At 39.9% G+C, this 23,451-nt stretch overlaps 1 long non-coding RNA gene across 3 annotated transcripts in view; it reads right to left on the bottom strand.

The window, feature by feature from the left end:
* The window catches only part of LOC138744100 (uncharacterized), a 201,932-nt gene that overhangs the window by 115,246 nt on the left and 63,235 nt on the right, over positions 1–23,451 (bottom strand). For all 3 annotated transcript variants that reach the window (XR_011345284.1, XR_011345282.1, XR_011345283.1), the window contains exons 2-3: positions 19,919–19,983; positions 1,491–1,616 (exon numbers count right to left, since the gene is read on the bottom strand). This is a non-coding gene — a long non-coding RNA (uncharacterized lncRNA). The remainder of the gene's footprint in view (positions 1–1,490; positions 1,617–19,918; positions 19,984–23,451) is intronic.

Below are 23,451 nucleotides of genomic sequence, written 5' to 3'. Positions count from 1 at the left end.
TACTTACATAAGGGAAGCAATATAGCAGACTGAAGAAGCAAGTATATAAACTAACTCTTAAAAACATAGCGAGTGACAGATTCAATATGGAAGATAATGATGAGGTACAAACAATCATTTGCATGTAGCCATGAATTTTAAAAAAATTAATTATGCTGGTGATAAAATATATTTTTTGCCCTCATGCTGCCATGTAAAATTAGAAGTTTTCAAAATAGAAATGTTGGGGTAGATATTTGAAAGCTCAATCTACCCTAATTCCCATTTTGTTTAATTTACCAAGACCTGATTAATATCTGCTGAAGATGATTCTGAAACCGACAGCAACCAATGACACTTGTGATGTGTTCCTTTCTCATTTCTCTGCCCTAATTATGATCTCATTTGAACAAGGTTACACACAAGGAGCTGCTCAAGGTCTTTCTTTTAAACAATAGTTAGAATGCAGCATCTTACATCGGCCTTATTGAAGCCTGTCAGTGTATTGATAAATGCTCTTGCCAGTCTCTGTATTTTTGCCTTTGCTGTCTAGCAATTATGAGTGATTCAAAAACAGCAAAATAATTAAGTAGATTACCCTGATAAAAGGCATTATATTCGCATTCCATTTCATTTCTTTGTGAAAATAAAACATCTCTAGAATGACACACAGACATGCACTTACCCAGATAATTAGTTTGTCTTTTTAACATTGACTCAATATTAGCTGTTCCTTAAACCTCCTACTTGGTAAAAGTTTCACACTCTAATTTTGACACATGTGTTTGCTGACGGATGATCTACAGGGAAATGTGGCATCAAGAGTCATAAGTCTGGGGTCACAGTTCATGTGAATTTGCAATTTAAGTATCTCATGACTGAACAGAGATGCAGATGAAATCAGAACCATATTTTATATGTTAGCTCCTCATGTAGGTTAATCAAGTGACAAACGATCTACAGAGAAATATGTGAAACACAATTGCTAAACACTACCAAAGGTGATATGTACAGTAATAAATTATTGTAAAAGTGCACATGTAATGTCTTCACCTTTAAATAGTTTACTGTCTCATTTGGATGAGGTGCTGCTCTGAAGAAATATCAGCTTTTCTGTAATGATCTTGACCCACAACTGTGTTTCTAAGCCTTTCTCTTGATTCCAATTGAGATATTAATGAAGAAATGATGAGGGAGATTTCAAACCCACCCAATCCGACAAGAATTGAGTGAGCATCAGTAAAATCCAAAAAAATTCTACCTGTTTTTAAACTGTTAAATGAACACCTCTGCTGCCATCTTAGCTGGGATTTTTTTGTTGTGTGGGAATGAAGTATCTGCCAGATCTGGATGCAAGACTCATTAATACATTAGAGATCCTGAAACATACTAATGGTCTCTTGATACGAGTTTTTAGGATACACCATAAATATTTTGTAATGGAGGCAAGGGAGCAGAGTCCTTAGAAAGATCTAGTGAGTCTTAATCTCTCCCTGAAAGAGTCGACATACCTTCATCTGCAAAATATCCTTGATTGTCTTCATCAGTTTTTACAGAACGTGACCTCTGAATCCCATGATCGAATCATAGTTGAAATTGGGCAGCTCCTTTGTACCCCTCAGGTGAGCAGCTGGATGCTGGAACACATAAAGCTCAAGTTTTAAAATAATCTTTGCCTCAAAATGTTGAAGTTGTGTTGGTTTGGAAATCACCCTACCTACAAAGCCCTAAAAACCAGCTCACAAATACATTTCCCCCTTCCTTCAAAATCCCAATTTTAAATAAACACAGCTCAAAGTATTAAAATCCAAAATTAATTAAATGAGGTTCTGCAATAATGAGGCTATTTGGAGCCTCCGTTTTTCAGGTATATCTTTTTGAGGTTGGAGATAAATTCTTCATTTGTATTGAAATTACCTTATTTTCCACTGATAGAATGGGTCAGAACATTCTCCCAAACTTATTGTTGTATTCACTAGACCAGTAAGACATTGCCACTTCCTGAACCAATGGCCCAAGCGGATCATTGTAAAATTATTGCAAATTAATATCATCTATTTTGAGCTTAACAGAAGCAAGATGTATTGTAGAAAATTTACTGGTCATCAACAAAGGGCATTAGTTTACATTTGTAAGCAGGATAAAAGCTATGATACAAATATATTCTCAACCTTGAATCATTTACTTATCTTGTCCTGCCCTGCCATAACATTCATAACAATGGCAGCACTGCCAGAGCTGTGACGGCAACGCTATCACTAGTGCAGACATGCGGAAGACGGGGAGAAGAGGCACAGTGCTCCCCTATGGGATCCAACCACCCAGTCTGACTGACATCCGCTTTAAATGGACCGTTAAAGGAGCTGACAGTGGTTTATTTTAAAATCGCAGGGTCTGACCCCAACATGGCAGGGCCTACGATCAATCAGCAGTGGCCTCGAGGAGTAGCACACTCCCGTGAAGCAGAGAACTGGTTGAGAAGGAGAAGCAGGGGAGATGACTCGCGGCACGATTACCATGGCGGCGGACCAGTGAGGGGCTCTGGATTGCTGGAAACTGGATTGAGAGTCAGGGCTGGTGGAAGGGATACCAGGTTTTGGAACCTGGACACGAGAGGGTGCTGGAGGCTTCCTGATTGTGTCAGAGGTTTGGATCAGGAGCTCGGGATGCCAATCATTTGGACTGAAGGTGGTGCGGCTGCACAGGCTGTGGGAGCACTGGAGGTGAAGCCATTGACATTCAATGGCTCTGGGGAGGGGACTCTCTTTTGCTCGTCTCTCTCTCTGGCTGTAAAGGGTGCTAGCAATTTCTGCTGATAGCGATTCGGTCCACCTTACAGTAGTCTGAAGGAAATTCTGTGTACATGACAATAAAATAATCTTAATCCCTAGCTCTGACTACGTATCTTACCTAGTTCATCATCATTTACTTCGATATTTGTAATTCAAAATCAACTAGCCAAGATATTTTGCAACCAAAAATGCTGGAAAACCCAAAGAGATCCAGCAGAATCTGTGGAAAATAAAACAAGGTCAATGGCATCAGGATGAAAATGCTCGATCAGAATTGAAAGTCAATCCTTTGACCTGAAGTGTTAATTTGATTTTTATTTCCAAGATTCTGCCCGATCAGCTGAGGGTCGTTTCAGCTTTTATTTCAGATTACCAGCAGCTGCATTTTTTATTCTGTATCAGAGCCAATCCTCAAATTTCTTCTGTTGTTGGTCAGGTGGCTGATGGACGCCAGGGTTTTCTTCTGATGTTGATCAGGTGGCTGATGGACGCCAGGATTTTCTTCTGTTGTTGGTCAGGTGGCTGATGTACGCCAGGGTTTTCTTTCGTTGTTGGTCAGGTGGTTGATGGATGCCAGGGTTTTCTTCTGTTGTTGGTCAGGTGGCTGATGTACGCCAGGGTTTTCTTTCGTTGTTGGTCAGGTGGCTGATGGACGCCAGGGTTTTCTCCCGTTGTTGGTCAGGTGGCTGATGGACGCCAGGGTTTTCTTCCGTTGTTGGTCAGGTGGCTGATGGACGCCAGGGTTTTCTTCCGTTGTTGGTCAGGTGGCTGATGGACGCCAGGGTTTTCTTCCGTTTTTGGTCAGGTGGCTGCTGGACGCCAGGGTTTTCTTCCGTTTTTGGTCAGGTGGCTGATGGACGCCAGGGTTTTCTTCCGTTGTTGGTCAGGTGGCTGATGTACGCCAGGGTTTTCTTTCGTTGTTGGTCAGGTGGCTGATGGACGCCAGGGTTTTCTTCCGTTGTTGGTCAGGTGGCTGATGGACGCCAGGGTTTTCTTCCGTTGTTGGTCAGGTGGCTGATGGACGCCAGGGTTTTCTTCCGTTGTTGGTCAGGTGGCTGATGTACGCCAGGGTTTTCTTTCGTTGTTGGTCAGGTGGCTGATGGACGCCAGGGTTTTCTTCCGTTGTTGGTCAGGTGGCTGATGGACGCCAGGGTTTTCTTCCGTTGTTGGTCAGGTGGCTGATGGACGCCAGGGTTTTCTTCCGTTGTTGGTCAGGTGGCTGATGGACGCCAGGGTTTTCTTCCGTTGTTGGTCAGGTGGCTGATGGACGCCAGGGTTTTCATCCATTGTTGGTCAGGTGGCTGATGGATGCCAGGGTTTTCATCCATTGTTGGTCAGGTGTCTGATGGATGCCATGGTTTTTTCCGTTGTTGATCAGCTGGCTGATGGACGCCAAGGTTTTCTTCCGTTGTTGATCAGGTGGCTGATGGATGCCACGGTTTTCTTCTGTTGTTGGTCAGGTGGCTGATGGATCCCAGGGTTTTCTTCCGTTGTTGGCCAGGTGGCTGATGGACGCCAGGGTTTTCATCCATTGTTGGTCAGGTGGCTGATGGATGCCATGGTTTTCTTCTGTTGTTGCTCAGGTGGCTGATGGATGCCAGGGTTTTCTTCCGTTGTTGGTCAGGTGGCTGATGGACGCCAGGATTTTCATCCATTGTTGGTCAGGTGGCTGATGGATGCCATGGTTTTTTTCCGTTGTTGCTCAGGTGGCTGATGGACGCCAGGGTTTTCTTCTGTTGTTGGTCAGGTGGCTGATGGATGCCAGGGTTTTCATTTAAGACAAGAAAATTCTGCTCTTTTGGGGGAAATAAATGGCATAAATAAAGCAGAGAAACTGATCCATGTAATTCCTATCTTGATAATACTTACTGCTGTAAACAGAAGAAGTTGAAAAAAAGTACATCTGACAACTTTAAACAAGTAATATTTTTCCAATTTAAAATAGATCCCAATCTATAATGCTGAAGATTTTCTTCCATTATATATTGACTGTTCACACCACTTTTCTCACACCTTGTTTCCTCTGCTGTGATTTTATTACTCTGGCCATCTGTTCCCCAGGTGTCTTTGAGAAACACAAAGTATCAAACACAACTTTTCTTTTAAATGTTGCATTAGAGAGTAAATTTACAAAGTGAATCAGAGCATGTTTTCAATTCCTTGTGAGAAAACATAATCTTATTTTAAATTCAAAAGTAACAGCCTCTAGAAATAAGAAATATTAACAAGACGAGGAAACCATACAAATGTAATACTGTGGTGACCCACTTACCAGCAAGGGAACCAGCTTCCAAAATGGCAGGCATCCTGTGGAAAATACAGGAAATTGACCAGCATCCAACACAGGTTTATATCTGGGCTGATGATGTCACTTCCTGTCCATGTGACTGAAGCAATGGTGTCTCTAAGCCCAGCTTGCAAGCCTGGAGCTGTCAGTTTTGCATTAGACATTATAGTGTGGACCTCAGCTTCCCAGTGTCTATAATCAACTTGACAATGTTTACACTGATGTCTATAATAGCTCAGTATAGAATACTTTGCTACAGTACAAGTTCCTTTTCTGGTTGGGTTTGAGGTTCCCTTTATATGCCAGCTTCTGTATCTTTACCAAAGATTAAGTTCAAACATGGAAAATGTGACCTACCAAAGAAGTAAAGCCTTTTAAGATGTTATCAGTGAGGGAGAAGTTTGATTTGATCAATCTGCAGAATGATTTCTTCATAATAGAAATTCTTTTTACAAGTCGTCAGAGTTGATATCAAGTAGGTAAGGCTGAAGAAGGCCATTGAGTGTTTTGGATTGCAACTTGATGTTTGACAGGAACAAGGTGGGCCAAAGATCCTGTTTCTGCACGATATCAGTCTGTCTATATTTGGTTTGTTTTGGATCATTTTAGGATAAAAACTGTTAATTACTCATTGATTTAATCCAGTGGCTCTATCTGAATCTCAGCACCTCGTGTACTTTTGGTGAACACTTTTATCTTCACAAGTAATTAATCTTCAGATTTATGGCTGGACTGAAAAATTATAATCAACATAGTTAATAGATTGCTCAAAACCTAGCCTGTAGCCAAAAGATGCAAACTACCAGTTCAGCTTCTGGTTAGGAAAATTGTTCAAAATTTTACTCCATTTAGTATGCAGAGAAAATAAATGGAAATGAAATTTATCAGTTGACCAACAAGCAGGAAATTTGTCAGAGATGAAATGAATAAATGTTTTTGTTTAAATGTAAGCATGATGCGATCAGATAACAAAGTTTTATGATTTAAGCACTTGTGTAATAAAGTTTTGCAATTTCAGAGTTTGAGCTATGGCTTCCATCAGGGGTGGCCTAAATTGGTTAACATAAGGGCCACATATGATAAACTTCAGAGGTTTGAGATCCACAACAATCACGTGATTGCAAGCCACGCCATGCCATTGTGAGCAGAAGCTCACGTGATTCCTATCCCAGTCAACAAACTGTATATTAGGTTGTATAGGATGACTCCTGGAATTTCCTCCTAAAATTTTGGTTTAGAGCGATACCCTTTCGAGTAGTCAACCGCCCCCCCAAAAAAATTTCCCACTTACTGCTGACCAGTGGATGCTGTTAAAAGCAAATCACAATATTTTAATAACAATTATCATTTAAGGGTTTAAATTTGATTTGGTCATTTTAAAATCAATCATTGCCGACTTCTGTAACAGGCCGTTTAAAACCTGTGCGGCGCTGACAGAAGTTGGATTGGGCAGATGGACCTCGTGGAGAAGCACTGAAATTTCGCAAATAACTAACGGGGCATGCGCGAGATTGCATCGAAGCCAGCAGGAAGGTGATGAGACTTTGCTGTCAAGATAAGAGTCTTGGACTGTGTGGAAAGGGTGACCTGATTTTAAGGTGAATGTTTAAGTCTTGCATTGTCCAAAACAACGGCATGTACAGTATTGCTGCGAGCCACAAATTATATGTCAAAGAGCTGTGTGTGGCTCGCAAGCTGCAGTGCTTCAATGTTCCAAAAGTGTACATGATGGAACAAAGTACTTTTGGCTCAAAGACAAGACATCTCATGTCTTGCTCCTGAGTACAGATTGGCCCTAATAGACTTCAAATGGGCATGATAAAACCATAAAACAATTACAGTACGGAAACAGGCCATCTCGGCCCCTCTGGTCCGTACCGATCTAAGTGACCTCCTCGAGTCCCACCGACCTGCATTTTGCCCATAACCCTCCAATCCCATATGAGATGGCGTCATCCAACCTTTTCTTAAATGGCAAAATTGACGCTGCTGCAACCATCTCTTCCGGAAGGTTCTTCCACTCAGCCACCACTCTCTGAGTGAAGAAGTTCCCTCTCATGTTACTCCTAATCTTTTTCCCCCTATCTCTTAACTCGTGACCTCTTGGTTGAATCTCACATACCCTCAAGGGGAGGAGCCTATTCACATCTACTCTATCGATCCCCCTCATAATTTTAAATACCTCTATCAAATCTCCCCTCAACCTTCTACGCTCCAATGAATACCAACATTCCACCCAGTTCTGTCAGTAGAACTATGGTCGGTTTAAGATTTAAAAAAATGCTTCCTCTGCATCTTGCAAACAATAATCCAAATTCATATTGATGCCAGTTGCTAAAGTTGTTTATAGAAATACTTTAAAATAATTGGGATCACTTAATCTAATTGGCACAGTAATATGATTTAAGCAATATATTCAATTTCCAAAAGTCATCAGCGTGAACCACTTGCCTGAGTTGCAGTATTTTCTTGCATTATCTAATCCAGATAAAAATGCATAACCTATTTGTCTTTAATGGGACATTTCTGAAGTGGGATTCAAAAATGAACTCCACATTACTTACTTAGAGCCCATGTGTTTGTTTTCTCTTTTGATTTAAGATATTTTAATGGTGTGTCGGAAGTTCGACTGGAAGCAAGCCACGTTTCTATTTAACATGAAATACTCAATGATTGTGGGAAGGTTGACCTGAAGATTATTTTTAAAGAGTTGCAATCTGTGGCTGCGGTAGGAATGGTGGCATTCAGGTAAAGTCGTTATGTTTTACCCTCTCTTTTGCAAAGAATTGTGATTCCCTGTGCTGGATTATGCATAATGCTGTAAACTAAGTTCATTTTCTGTCTGCATCAGGAGTATGCAATGAGCCAAATGAGTTAAAATAACCTGTGAGTGACTATGATAGGCAAGAAAAATGGGCAGAGGCCCATTGCCTATATAAATAAGACCCTGTGACCTGTTTCGGATTTCATTCCTAAACTGAGTCAGGACTGAATGGAGAAATAACTGTAAGCCACAATCAGGTTCTTCCAACTCACAAGGGCAATAGAAATCTTTAAAATGATCTTTGGAAGTTACACCACAAAGAAAAATGTTAACCAGGATGTGGATTCTGAAATGTTTTTGAATCATTGTATATTTATTTGTAAAAACTGATCTCTGTAATTCTGTAGTTAATATATGCTGATTGTTATATGTATACAGAATCACTGAAATAAATTTAAAGCCACTTCTCTATAATTCCTTGACATTAAACATTGATTTGTCTATTAAACTTATAAACCACAAAGGTTATTTAGTGCACTAAGAATAAGGATGAGAATTAAACCAAATGGGAACAGAAAGTTATCCATATTTGGCCTCTGGAGATAACTTAACATTTCTATGTTTGTTTTATTCTCTCTCCAGTGGGAACTCTTGATTTCCTGCTAGAAAAAACAGCAGTTGGATGTGGAGTTTGTGCTCTTGTGGTGTAGTCACACAGGCAGCCCTGGCAATGAATTGCTCGAATGACGTCAGAGTCCATAATATTTGAAAAGAATGTTGACTTGAGAATGTGATAAATTGTGGGAGAAGATGAGTGGTTGTTTGATAGTGCATACTTTGTATGAAAAGTTTGGGTCAATATTAAAATAAGTCTTTATTAATAATAAGCTGCTCTTGATTTTGAGGAGGATATGATGAGGAACCAAATCTTTTTGTTTTGCGACTGAATCTGAATAATTTGAAATGAATGAGTAGGATTTATTTGAGACTCAGTGGTCTTTTATACTTGTTACTTAATCTCCTTTCTTAAATATGAAATCAAAATATTAACATTTACTACATGAATCATAGAAGTAGAAAATAATCCAATATCAGTGAAACTTAATGTGGATGTACCACATCTAACAATCTTTTTGTGGAAATTTTGCATGCATTTTCTTTGATGTACCACTAAATATATTGAATGTATTTCCATTAGTTTTTCTATTGCAAAGGATAATTGTGGATGCCATAATAATTATGATGGTAAATTGCAAGACTTGTCAATAAGTTGTTGTTTTAATCTCCAAGAGATCAAAGTGAGACTGGATTGACATGGTTGAAGTTTTATTCAACGGACAGCAGGTTCAAAAATAGTACCATTAGAGCGAAAGTTGGCAGGAACTTACTTCTACTGCATTACCACAACAAAAATGGGACACACAACAAATCCAAGCAATGTCGTACTTCCACCTTGTTAACAACAAAGTGATGGAAGAAGTCATCGCACGGTGCATAAAATGCTCAGTGAACTCGACTGTGGTCTGTCCAGCTCTATTTGTAAGCCTTGCTTAAAAGTGTACAAAAATAGTTGAATTGCAGAGTTGAAGCCTTTGATTTCAGAGCAGCCCTCTACTGACTGTGGCCTTAAAGAATTGCAGTAAATATAAAGTCAGTCCTGAGCCTCCAAAAGCTCTCCTGTGACACAGGTCACACCTGACCCAGAGAAAGATGGCTGTTATTATTAGAGGTGGACGTTGATTGCCTTGGCTCCAGAAAACACTGCTGCAATTACTTAGTGTTGTATCTTGGGTCCAATCATCTTCAACTGTTTCAGTAGTGATCTTCACTCCCTCATAATACAAGGATTCCTGATAGTCCAGTGTATTTATTTTCATTCATGATACCTCAGCTAATGAACATTCAGCAAAATTGTAGTCTTCACCCAATATGTGGCAAGAAAGGCGCCAAGCAATCAATATTATCAACAATGGGAATCAAACCACCTTCTGTTTTCATTAATTGCCACTAGCATGGTTGTATTCTGTACCATCGATGTGCAAGAGGTCGCCACTGATCAGAAATGCCCCTGATTTGACCTCGAAAATACCATGACTACAAGGAAAAAGTCAGAAGGCTGGTGAGAGCCTTGTGCCCTTGCTCCCAATGCAATCCACTACCTGCAAATCACAAGAAATGAATGTGATCAAGTGCCATCCATCAACTTCTACAAGTGCAGTTGTCACAGGATTTACAATGCAAAGTAACAACTTCCCATAGCTTCTTCAGTGACAGCTCTTGCGCCCAAATAAGGACAGGTATCAACAAGTATTCAAACAATAATCTGTGAATGTGTTGTATACTTTTAATTTAAATTGTTTTTAAGATGTAAAAAGTTAAAAATAAATTTCTGAAGCAGCCTATTTCATCTTAAGCACGTACTTTAAAATCATACAGTTGTAATTCTTTGCTAAAATAAGTTATTTTGTATTTAGTTTGCTTTAATCCCATTTTTTAAGAATATTTTTCTGAGCATTTATGTTTTCATTTTTGGCTTCATGTCCCCTGAGACCAACTTATTGTTGGGACCATGATTACATGACCCCCCGCCCCCCCCCGCCACCGCCCGCAACCACATTCTCAAGGGAATGTAGGGAAAGCAAAATCAGTTTTGGGGTCCTACAGCACACAAACAAGCCTTTTGGGCCAGCTTCTTCCATTTGCCTGCATTTAGTCTGTATCCTTCTCAACCTTTCATAATCATGCACCTGTCCACATATCTTCTAAATGTGACAATCACCTTTTCCGCTTTCTTTGGCTGCTCGCCCCATAAACCAAAGAAAATTTTGGTCAGGTTCCTTTTAAATCTTTCCCCTCTCACCTTAAATCTGCAGCCTCTAGTTTTAGATACCCTGCCCTGGGAAAAATATTATGTCCCTCATGATTTTATAAATGCACCCCCCCCCCCGACTCATCCACCCTCCTGTTCTCCAGGGAGAAAGGTCCCTACATATCCAGCCTCTCCTAATAATTCAAGCCTGCCAGTCCTAAGAATGTTTTTTGCCTCCTTTCCAGCTTAATGGTATTTTTCCTTTGGCTGGGTAACCAGAACTATGCACAAGATTCCAAGTGTGGTCACATCAACAACTGTACAGTTGTATCATAACATTCCTGTTCCTCTTCTCCTGTCACTGACCAATGAAAGCAGGTGTCCCAAGTGCCTTCTTCACTACCATGTCTACCTGTGTTACCACTTTCACAGGACTACTGCCTGTGGTTCCCAGTCTCTCTGTTCCACATTGTATGAGTTATACCCTGTTTTAACCTTCCAAAGTGCAACATCTTGCACTTGTCTGTGTTAAATTCCCTTTGCCCTTCTTTAACCCTTTTTTACTGTCCATTCATATCCTGTAATTTCAGATAAAATTTCTGACTGTCAACAACACAACCAATTTCTGTGTCAACCACGAACTTACTAACCATGCTACCTTCAGCACAATTGTAATATACTGTAGATGGCAAATGATAATGGACCCAGCACTGTTCCCTGCAGCACACCACGGAGTCATGGAATCAGAGCACAGAACAGGCTTTTCAGCCTAACTTGTCCATGGCAACCAAGATGACATTCTGGGCTAGTCCTATTTTTCTGCATTTGGTCCCTATCCTTTAAAGTCCTTCCTATCCAATCTAAGTAACCACACTACAGCACCACTCCCTGACTCCTATCATTAAGCCAATGCAATATCCAGTAATTCAACTCACCCTGGATCCATGTGATCTGACTTTTTAAACCAGCCTACTATGCTGGAACTTGTCCAAGGCCTTGCTAAAGACAATGTGTACCATCTTGCCTTCAACAATCTCCTTGGTCTTTCTGTATCAGTATCAGCTGATTTTTTGAGTTTTTAAAAATGAAGGTTGGCCTTATTCAAACATCCAAGTGGACATGATAGGGTAGTTGCTAAGGTGTTTTCATTAATGGAGAGTCATAAGTGGAGAGTGAAAATTAAGAAGTGGGTCATTTAAGAGAGAGACAAGGAGAAATTTGTGTTTAGTTCTGGTCACTTCATTCCAGGAAGGATTTGGAAGCTATGGAAAGGGTGCAGAGGAGATTCACCAGGAAGTTGCCTAGACTGGAAAATAAGCCTTATGATGGAAGTTATCAAAGCTAGGACTTTTCTCTTTGGAGGGAAGGATGAGAGGTGACTTAATAGAGGTCTACAAGGTTCTGAGGAGACATAGGTAAGGTGGACAGCCAGCTCCTTTTTTTCCCAGGGTGGGAGCAGCAAACACCAGAGGACATTTGTACAAAGTGAAGGGAGGAAGTTTTAGGGGATGTATCCGGGTTAAGTATTTTTTCCCCCTGCAGAAAGTTGTGGGTGCCTGGAATGCATTGCCAAGGGGTGATGGTGGAGGCTGAAATATTAGAGGAATTTAAGAGATTCTAAGTCAGGCACATGGATGAAAAAAATAAGAGTTACGAGGAAGGAAGGGTTGTTTGTTTTGGTGGGAATGCATAAGTCGGCACAACATCGAGGGCCAAATGGCCTATACTGGACTATAGTATTATAAGTTCTAAATTTCTTCTCTTGGAGTGTGGTGAACCTCCAGAGCTCTCTGTCCCTCGGCCGGTGGGAGTCTGATCATGAGATAACTGTAAAGTGCAATGAGATAAATACCCGAAAGTTTGAGGGCCTCACGAGGAGTTGAGGCCAGCATAGACCAACCCTAATCAGAGTGAATGGCAGGGCAGTTTGGAGGGGCCTAGTGGCCTACTCTTGCTCCTAGTTTCTTGTATTCTTGTCAGAGCTCCATAGGCTGCAATTGATTCAGGTTCTGAATAGCCAACCATTCTTCAAGTCAAGCCAAGACAAGTCAAATTTATTGTCATCTGGTTGTACAAGTACAACCCGCTGCAACAGTGTCCTCTGGTCCTTGGTGCAAAACATGCAGACACACAACCAGATTTGTGTGTGGGCGTGTGTATAAAAGCAGATATAGACAAACAATACATATGAAGGACAAGTATTTCATCTATATAAATAAATATTACTTTGTACATTTAAGAGACTCAGATGGTTGATGTCAATATTTCATTTAGTCGTTCTGCATTCTCACTGCCCGTGGGAAGAAACTGTACCCATGCCTGGTGGTGCTGGCTCTGATATTCCTAATTCTCTTCCCTGACGGGAGCAGCTGAAAGATGTTATGTGCAGGGTGGAAAAGGTCCTCAATTATTTTGCATGCCCTCTTCAGACAATAATCCCGGTAGATCACATCCATCACTCCAGTGATCCTCTTTGATATTCTTATGATCCTGTGGATTTACTTCTGATCTATTCTCTGCAGCAACTGTACCACACTGTGTTGCAGCCAGGCAGGATGCTCTCAACAGAGCTCCTATAGAAGGGTCACATAATGGTGGCTGGTAGCCTTGCCTGCTGCAGTCTTCTTAGGAAGTGCCGTCGCTGTTGCACCTTCCTGACAAGTGAGATGTTGAGTATCCTCGACTGGTCACTAGTTAAGTCAACTCAATGGAACCTGGTGTTCTCCACTACAGAGTTGTTGATGTGCAGTGGAGGGTGGTCATTCCTGGTCCTCCTGAAGTCCATGATCATCTCCTTTGTCTTGTCCATGTTGAGACTCAGGTTGTTATTCTCACATCATTTCACAAGATATTTCAACTTTTCTCTGCCGTGCAACTCATCGTTATGGCTGATGAGGCCAACAATTGTTGTGTCATCTGCAAACTTGAGCTGGATCTGGCAATGGAGTCATGGCTCAGTAGTGTGAACAGAAGCGAACTGAGTACACAGCCCTGAGGAGCACCAGTACTCAGCATGACAATGCTCAACATCCTGCTACTGACCTGGACAGACTGTAGTCTTTCCGTTAGAAAGTCCAGGATCTAGTTAAAGAGAGGAGTGTTGAGTCCCTGTGAGGACAGTTTCTCCACCAGCTTCTGGGAATGATCGTATCAAATGCTGAGCAGAAGTCAATGAAGAGCAGCCTGATGTTCGAGGCATCATTCTCGAGTTGGGTCAGGACGGAGTGAAGTGACAAGGGTATAGCATTGTCTGTAGAACAATTTATTTAATAGGGGAATTGAAATGGGTCCAGCATCTCTGAGAAGTGTGCTTTGATACATTCCATCACCAGACACTCGATGCATTTCATTATGGTGGAGGTCAGTGCCACAGGGCAGTAGTCATTGAGGCTTGTTATTATCGCCCTCTTGGGTACCGGCTGCCTTGAACCCTGGACTGCAAAGTAATTTTTTTTTTGCAAAATGCATTTGCACAGTCCTTCAGAACCCGACCAGGTATGTGGTCTGGTCCCGCCGTCTTGTGTGAGTTCACCTTGGATAGGGTTCTCCTTACCTCATTCATGGCTATGCATTGTTTGCAACTGAAGAGACAGTCATCAAAAATTAATCACAAATTGATGGTTCATGTTAAGCTCCATCTCAGAGGTCATTTGTCAAACTAATCAAAGATCAAATAAAGAGATTGTGTGAGAAGGGAGAATGGGGATATTTGGTTGGGGAAGTGACTGAAATGAAAGCGATCTGGCCAGCCAATTGTCAACACTGGTCACAATATACTGTAATTATTACACACCGATATCGCCTTTCTTTTCACTGGAAGCTTTTCAATGCAGGAATCAAAAACCAACAAAACAACATCTGTTGTCTGGCAACCCCATATATTTAGTTGGATGATGAATTGAAGGCAATTTGCAAACATTGCGACTCATCAACTGGGACCTTTGGGAATGATACTGTTAATGACCCACCTGAAAATAAATGCATCCAGAGATCTATAGCATTGTCATGGGAAACAGAAAGAGGGCGTCTTCAGGAGAGCTTATTTGATAAAGTGAGCTCTTTAAATGAAGGAGTAGGACCTTGCAGGTACTTGAAGAGCAGTTATTTCTTCCAATATTAGAATGAACAACACTATGGTCTTGAAATCTCAATGGTTTAAATTCCCCAATTATTATTACTCTTCCGTCCTTTCTTTTGATGATGTTGAGAAGGCATAAATACCATCGGTTAAGACATTAGAAATGATACGAGGGTACAAAATGGAGAAGGTGCCAGAATAGTCCATCAGAGGATTAACACCTAAGAGACATGAGTTTAATCCCACCAGTTGTGTTTAATTTCAGTCAATATTCTGGAAATAAAAGAATTAAAAGAAATCATTTTATTAATAATAACCTCAAAACTATATGGTTGTCACTTGAAAGTTATCTGGTTGAAATGCTCCACAGAGAAGGAAGTTTAACAGCAATATCTAATCTGGCCTGTAATCCAACTCCAAACCTAGCAAAACACTCTCTTAAATGACAAGCAACCACCCAGTTATAGTTTCACATAGTAAAAAATAGAATGGAACAGTCCTTGACATGCAAAGAAGGCACGGCAAAATCACCGCCTGGCTAGTCAAACCAGGTGTCCTCACAAAAGCTCGGGGCCAGGTTTTTAAATTAGGACAGCTGTCGATCGGGCAGGTCAAGCCACAGCCTGGTTTAGTCATTGCTCGACAATATGTCAAAAACCTCTGTCACAATTGCTGGACAATTCCTGTCTCATTTGTAGAATAGATTCACCAAAGGTGTTGGCACCTTAGTGTTCAGGTGGGAGGGAGTAGCCCTGGGGTTCTTCCAGAGTGAATTCAGGCCACATATGTTCTAATGGAATTGGATTAAACACAAGTCAGCAAACTTTTCTCACGTTTGATCCAATGATGTGCATCAGTGACTTGCCATGTTGGAAAACAGTTGGAAGAAGCAGAGAAAGGGCCAAGGTCCTCCAGGCAGGGGACTTCAATTTCCAAGAGTGTTGGCTGAGTCCCACTGTACATAATTGCCAGATCAGGTTTGCAGCAGGTAGTTGGCACCTATCCATGAGAGTATGGAAGGGAATGATCATCGCACAGTCCTTGTGGAAACAGTCATATCCTCACATCGTTATTTCTCCATCAGAACTGACCTGGTAGCTCAAGTGGGCATTTATGAGACATTCATGAGGCATGTATTAGATCAGTGGCAGCAAAAATCTGTCATAAAGTGATTTGCTATCTCCTCATTCAGCCGTAAAGTAACGCCAAGATATCAAACCTCACCTATTGAGGAGTCAGAAATGATATATCGAAAAATGAAGCTGCAGCACAGCCTTATTTTCAGGCACCATTATCCAAATTAACATGGAATATACAGAGTTAACTGATCCCATAACCAGAGGATAGAATTAAATCTTTGGTGAATGACCATTAGGAGGTGAAGATCTGGGAAAATCCCCATCCTCAAAGAAGGTGGAGTCCAGCATGTGAGGGCTGCCACAGATCTATTTGAAATCTTTTTCACTCAAAAGGGTCAAAGCCATCTCACCTTCCTCCCAAGATTCCCAACTAATTCCACTCACTCTGTGATATCAGGAAATAACTGAGGCAACAATAGTGCCAGAACCAGACAATATCCCAGCTGCAAACATTTGAAATGGATAAAAATAAGGGAGAAATCTTATTTCTCTACATTCCATCACAAGAGGAATCCATGTTCTCAACACCCTCAATTTTTAGATAATAATTGATTGAATGGAGTAACTTGGATGTTGTCTGTCTAATCTATTGGACTGTTTGAGGACATATCCAGTGGGGCAATATGACAAGGGATGCGGTGTATTTGGATTTTCAGAAGCCTTTCTATCAGCTTAAATATTAAAAGTTCTGGTATTGGGGGTAATATACAAACTTGCATGGCAACTTGGTTAACAGATGATGGAGACTTGGTTAACAGGTTGGCAACAAATGGTAAAAATAAATAGGTCCATCTGGAAATGTCAGCAAGTGACAAGAGGAGCATCATAGAGATTGGTGCTTGGGCCCCAATTATTCACAAGCCATTTGGCTTATGTAAAGTTTCCAAGTCTGGTTATAACTCTATGTGGAAATGTGAGCAGGGAGGATGCAAAAGATGCCTCAAAATATGGACAAGCTGTCTGAGTGGACAGCTGTACAATGTCGTAGACGCTGTACAATGTGGAAAATGTGTGCTTATCCACCTTGGCAGAAGAAAGTAGCAATGATAATTACATATGAAGCTGAGAAGTGTTGATGTTCAAAAAGGCAACACCGAAAACTAACATACAGCTGAAACAGACAAGTTGGAAGACAGATAGTATGTTGGCCATAATTGTAAGAGGATCTGAATACGTGTAAACTATCTCACTGCAAATAAAACTATGAAAACTCAACGGGAGTATTGTTGATTCTTACTGAAAACAGAATATAATTGTGACAATGGCACCACAAAAGGATTGTCTGCACTACAGGTCACTATTTTTGCACTCAGATAACTGAATATTTATTGCCTACTTTGTGTATTTATTTTGTTTCTTTAAATCAAATAAGAATGCTATTGTGGATTATGCATTTAAGAGGTTGAATTTGCTATACTGTAATAATAAATTTATTGTTAAATATATTGTGCAATATACATATGCCATAAAATTCTTACTTGCTGCTTCATAACAAAAAAAAACAATTTTATATATACTAGAGGAGTTAAGAGATAATAAATGCAAAAATAGATAGATATTACATATTCACAGTGCAAGGAAAAATATGGCATTGCAGACATCCTTTTGAGAAGTTAGAATAGTCTTTGATGAGTATAACAAAGCGAGGTTCAAGAGCCTGATCACTGTTGGAAAGAAAGACAATAAAAGTACTGGCCTTTTGGCTTCTGTACCTTCTACCCAAAGATAGCAGTGGAAAGTTGTGACCAGGGTGATAGGGGTCCCTTATGGTGTTGGCTGCCGTCTTAAGGCATTTCCTCACATAATATATTCAATATATGGGAGGGCAAAGCCTGTGATGGACTTGGCTTCTGTGTTTCTAATTCAGGTTGTGATGTATCAGTTTTCCACAGAGCACATGTTGAAATGTTAGACTATTCAACAACATGCCAAGACCCCACAGACCTCTTCAAAAGTATCGGCTCTGGTGTGCCTTCTTCGTGGTTGCCTCAATATGCTGGCTCCAGGAGAAATATGGATACTCCATAAGGTTTTGAATCTGTCTCATCATCTTATTTCTCTGGACTACCAGAGGAAAAAAAACAACCAAAAAAAAACATAGTAGAGATTATTTATTAGAATATTGAATATAAAACAAAGCTCATAGATGAATTTAGATCATATTTGAAATACTGCATCCTGTTTTGGCCTATTTGTAATTGTTGAGAGGCTGTGGAAAAGTTCAGGGGAGAGTCACGGTGATGATTTTCAACTTACAAATGGTGGTGTCAGTTTAGGAACACGATTCCATTCTGAAGGAAAGGTTATTTTTATTGAGAGAAATCCAAGGCTCATGCAACCATAGGACTAATTCTGATGTTAGGTGATTGACCTTCTCCTGGAGAGTAGTGAGTATTAGAAAACCTTCTGCAATGTAGTGAATGTGAATTTTCTCCACGTTTGGCAGTGTTCACATTTTTGTTCAAAGGCAGATTAAATGAAGTTAAAATTAAATTACCAAGAAATTGGTGCATAATCAGAGATCTCCCAAATTAGTGTTCGACCACTAAAAAGTATCAGGTTTAAAAAAAATTCCTGAAGATTTTTCATCCTCAGATATCACCGTGGAATGTTTTTAACCTTCTTTGTGCCTTCCCAGGGGAAGGAGCAACATGGCTGCAGGTGTGAAGCAGGTGGCAAATCATGATGGACTGAATTTTGAAGAGAAATGCCAGCAGTTCTGTATCGTTGCTGGAGTTTCCCTGCATAGATAATGCCAATGTGGAAGCACTAAAACAATCCTGGCAGCTGTTTATCAGCAATCTCCCAACTCTGTTTCAAAGTTCTGATACATGGCATGAAGCCACAGAAATTTCTAAGCATGTACCCTTCAAATACGTATGTCTGGTAACACCCAAAATACCCATTTTCTTCACTGATTTCAAAGGGGAGAAGTGGGAAGGATGGCCGGTAGATGTTAGTTGCTGAGCTTATTTTAGATACTATTAATGTTTGCAATTTAGAATATTTTTAAATATTAAATTAATAGTTGGATTCATTTTTCAGAGTTTTGCAATGTTATTAAATATTTCTACATGTCAAGAGATATTCAAAGAATTCATAGGTTTTTGATAAAGGCCTATGCTATTTTTCAGTTTTTTTTGTGGGCATCATTTGTTCTCTCCCTCCTTCCTCCAAACCTCAAGATGGATTTGCCCTGCTGTGGTACATGGCTTCGATACTGAAGTCGGAGCCAGCACTTTGCTAATCGAGGGAACTGCACAAACTGAGTGTATTTTTTTTTAACTTTAGGTCAGAGGCAAGCAGAGAGGCTTGGTGCTGCCTGCCTAGGAAATAGCTTCTTCCCGCAGGCTATGAGATTGATGAACACGATCCTGCAACAGAGTAAATTATTCCAAAATATTTATATATGGATGTATTTTATATTATATCTTTATGTATATAGGTGATTATTATGTGCTATGGATTGTGTGTATATATGTGTGCAACGTGGTCCACAAAAATACTGTTTCATCTGGATGGATATGTCAGTCAGATGATAATAAACTTGAACTTGACAATGTCTGGTGTTTGATATTGGACATTCCCTCAACATCCATTTTATTTCCAACATATAAATATTATGATATTTAATGAATAAAAAATGAAATTAATCTTACAAATGGAATTGTGAGCTATTGGTTCTGACTAAATAGAGGCCAGAAAATGAATGATCCATATTGAATTAAATGTTAATAACTAATAGCACATTTCTTTATGTCTAGACGAAGGCAGCAGGTGCTTATGTCTGCAAGGCCATCATTAATTCCATTCCCAATTGTTGTACAGCTTTTAACATATCTGTCACTACCAACCTATGCCAGGTGTTGGATAGAAACAACATACATCAGTGGGAAGAGTGATGGAAAATTCAGTCTCATCTTACAATTCAATAGCCATGCTCAATTTGGCAAAGCACACCCATAATCTGAAGAATATAACTAGAAAATGCAATCTTTGCTTGAACTGCACAATGGCTTGTTGTATATTATATATCAGAATTATAAATTTGAAATGTTTTTTCTACTAACCATCAGGTCTGAGATTTTATATGCTTTCAGCGAATGCAATGTTTGGATTCAATCTTCAATCCATTCTGGTAATGCAAAAGAAGTTTCTCTTTAGCTTATACATCAGATCTGCATTTGCCACATGCTATCAAATACAACCATTTATACTCCTAAGTAGCAACGAATTTTGTAAAATTGAAGTGCAAAGTTGTTAGAAGACTTTCATCATGTAAGCCAACGAAGGTCTGAACATTAAGACATTTCAAAGGAGTCTAGGATTATGTACGATATAATTCTTTAAAATCAGACATTGTTATTTTTCTTCAAAGTACACCCTTGCTTTTTAATCAGCTTCCACTCAGTCCTGTAATACAAGCTGTTTGGGTTCAGTGGAGTTGCAGTAGCATCGCTTATTGGAGAATGCAATTTCTCCAGGGTAAAAGCAAAGCTCTACATCAAAGCCTGATTGAGCAGAAAATACGTGCTAATGTTCACAGCAGTACTCTATTATATTATAAGTATGCTTGTAAATATTCACTGCATGTTATCACACCATTTGAACTATGAATATTGTAAGGTTAAAGGTCACTCCTAATGCTCTCTCATGAGGCAGTAGTTTTAAATATATCTAAATAGAATAATGGTCAATAATACCCAAAGGGCAAGGGAAGAGGGGGAGTGGTTCATGGGGAGGGAGTTGATAATTGGCACATCATAAAGAATAGCAGTGGTGGTTCAAGTTTTCAAGACAACAAAAAATGCTAAACAGATATCTCATAAGCAGTCATTATTAATGGAGTGATCTGGTTCACGTTAAACGAGAGACAGTCATTGCCATAAATCTTTGAGCTCCATTAGTCCACTTAATTCCTCATGGTAGTGAGGTTATAACCTACTCCTGTAGAATTTTATTGTCCTGATCCATAATGTATCTTGCCATGTTTGAAATTCAGAGCTAACATCAACTTCCTTCATCTGTGTGAAATCTGAACGTGTTCAGTTCTCTGTTAAATAGATCACTCCATAAACAGGAAAACTTAGTCAAATAAAATGCAGCAATTTTTCAAACTGACATAGTATGTTTTTGGAAGTCAAATGAGTTATTTGAGACTCATTAATTTTGAACCTATATAGATCACCCTTGATATATTACATTTTCTAAAGACAACATTATTAAAAGGCTTAAATGTGATTAAAAGTCATGAAAAAATGTGAGATTTTCTTCACCAACTCAAACTGATGCTATTTAAAGAAGCATAGGGGAGTCCCAAATCTTCTGCAATATATTTAATATGGTGCCCATATGAGTATGTTATATCCCAATTCGGTTGAGATCAAGGTAAACATTCCTATCTTGACATTCAAGCTACTACACGTCTTCAGCCACCCCTGTAGAGGAGGTCATATTCACCATGCACCAGCTCAGATGTTTACATCTTGCTAAGCCAGATGCTAATTCACACATCACAAGTGAACAAAACCACATTGTGGAGAGAGAGATGGCAGGGTTGTCAAAAGGGACCGGATGCTTCAATATCTGCCCAGCTCAAAAACAGAGGTAGCACTTCAACGGATCTTGAACAGCAACGAAGAAAGCTCAAAAAAGCTGACAATCTAAACGGCAATGAAGCCTCTTGGAAAATATTTGGTGGCATCCTTTGTGAGTACAAGTGAAAATGAATCATAGGCACAACTGATAATGCCTTGTAATTGGAGAGTATGAATGCAATGAAGACCTTGCACATCATAATTGAAATTTTAAAACAGTGGCATTTATTCAGCAGAAAATTTTGGAAATACTAAGCAAATCAAATAGCATCTGTAGAGAGAGGAAAACAGGGTTTCAGATCATTATTGATCTGAAAATCATCAGCGTGAAACAATAACTTTCTTTTCACCGCAGATGTCAGTTGATCTGCTTTACATTTCTTGTTTATTTTCCTCAGATATCCATCATCTGACGTGTTTTGCTTTTTGACAAATCGTCAGCCTTGGGTGTCTTCACAGCCCAGTGTCCTGCAATAGGATGCTTGGAAGTTCACCACTAGCTTATGTATGGTGAAGCCATCGAGGTTCTTGGACACAGGGCTTGTAGATGGAGAAAGAGTAAAAATTGGTAATGGCACAAAGGGTCTTGCACGACTTCAGCACAATGAATTTCAGTTCTTTGGATCCATGTAAATATTAGTTGTTGAAACCATTTTGTCCACAATTACTTGATGATTTGAGTGCAGCAGTGAAACTGATTTCACGTATCTTCTCATCAGACCCCTTGAAGATCTGATTCGGTTGTGCCGCAAGTTTCATGGCCTGTAATTTATTGCTATGCGAGAAGGGTGTCAAACGTCTTAGAAAAGGTGAGAGCATTTGAAACAGGAAATAGGACTTCCTCATATTTGAGATCGTTGATGAAAAAGGAAGAAAATGTTTCAAAGAAATTGGGAGTTTGCATCATAGACCGCAAGCATTTTTCTTCTCTTAATACAAAATGGTCCCAAATGAGGCTAGAATAGAAGGCAGAATATCCTGCCTGTGGTTTACCGAAACATGAAGTACTTGATGTGGTTAACATCGGATAGAAATGGATTTTCCAGAAGACACCATCTATCTTAATTTTAATATAATCTTATATGAGCTCTTCCCAATCAAATACAACAGAAAATTTCATCTTCTGATATTTTCTAATTTTATCATTTTAGAGTCAGAATCAGATGGCACAGAAATAGGGTTCTTCAGCCCATCATGTCCTCACTGATCATCAACCACCCATTTATACTCATCCTGCATTGGTCCTACTTGTTTTATTATCCTCTCTATGTTCTCACTAACTGTCCCCACAGCCCCAAGATCCTACTGCTCACCTTGCACATCAGGGACAATTAATAGTGGCCAATTAACCCACCAGCACTCGTCCAACAAGTTCAGTCCAAACACTTCTAAAAGCTATTTGTGCTCATTTGAAAACCCAAATAGGATAGCAGAGTGGCACAGCCAGTAACCATCTTTGGGATGTGAAAGGAAGTTGGGTGTCTGGCACTGTAAGCTGTTCTATTTGCTGCAACACTGTTCTGCCCAATTTGGATTTTCTAACAGTACAAATAGGTTAAAAGCTTTGGGATGAACCTGCTGAACGGCCATCTCTTTGTCACCAGCCAAGCTCATTTTGGCTGGATCAAACATTATAATTTACACAACTGTTAAAAACATGTGCTCTGTTGGTGTGTCGAGAACACCCAGTTGCCAACTATTTTAATTCCCTTCACCATTCCCACACAGAGGCATCTGTTCTCACCTCATCCATTGTCAGGGTGAGGCCAAAAGTAAATGAGGGTCAACACATCATATTCTTCCCTGACAGCCTTAAATCTAATGGAATGAACACTGATTTTTCCAGTTTTATGCCAACCCCACCTCTATCCAGTTCCAATGTTTCCATATCATATTACATTTCTCTTTAAAGTTCCCCTCACCCCTTCCCCAGTGGTCACTACCTCGACCGATCTCTCCACCTCTCCCACCTTTTGTCCAAAATCTGATCACCTTTTAGCCTGTCC

Source organism: Narcine bancroftii, chromosome 10, assembly GCF_036971445.1.
Source record: "Narcine bancroftii isolate sNarBan1 chromosome 10, sNarBan1.hap1, whole genome shotgun sequence".
In the NCBI taxonomy this organism is placed as follows: domain Eukaryota; kingdom Metazoa; phylum Chordata; class Chondrichthyes; order Torpediniformes; family Narcinidae; genus Narcine; species Narcine bancroftii.
Note: the sequence above shows the minus strand (reverse complement) of the source record. Positions and strands in the feature narration are given on the sequence as shown.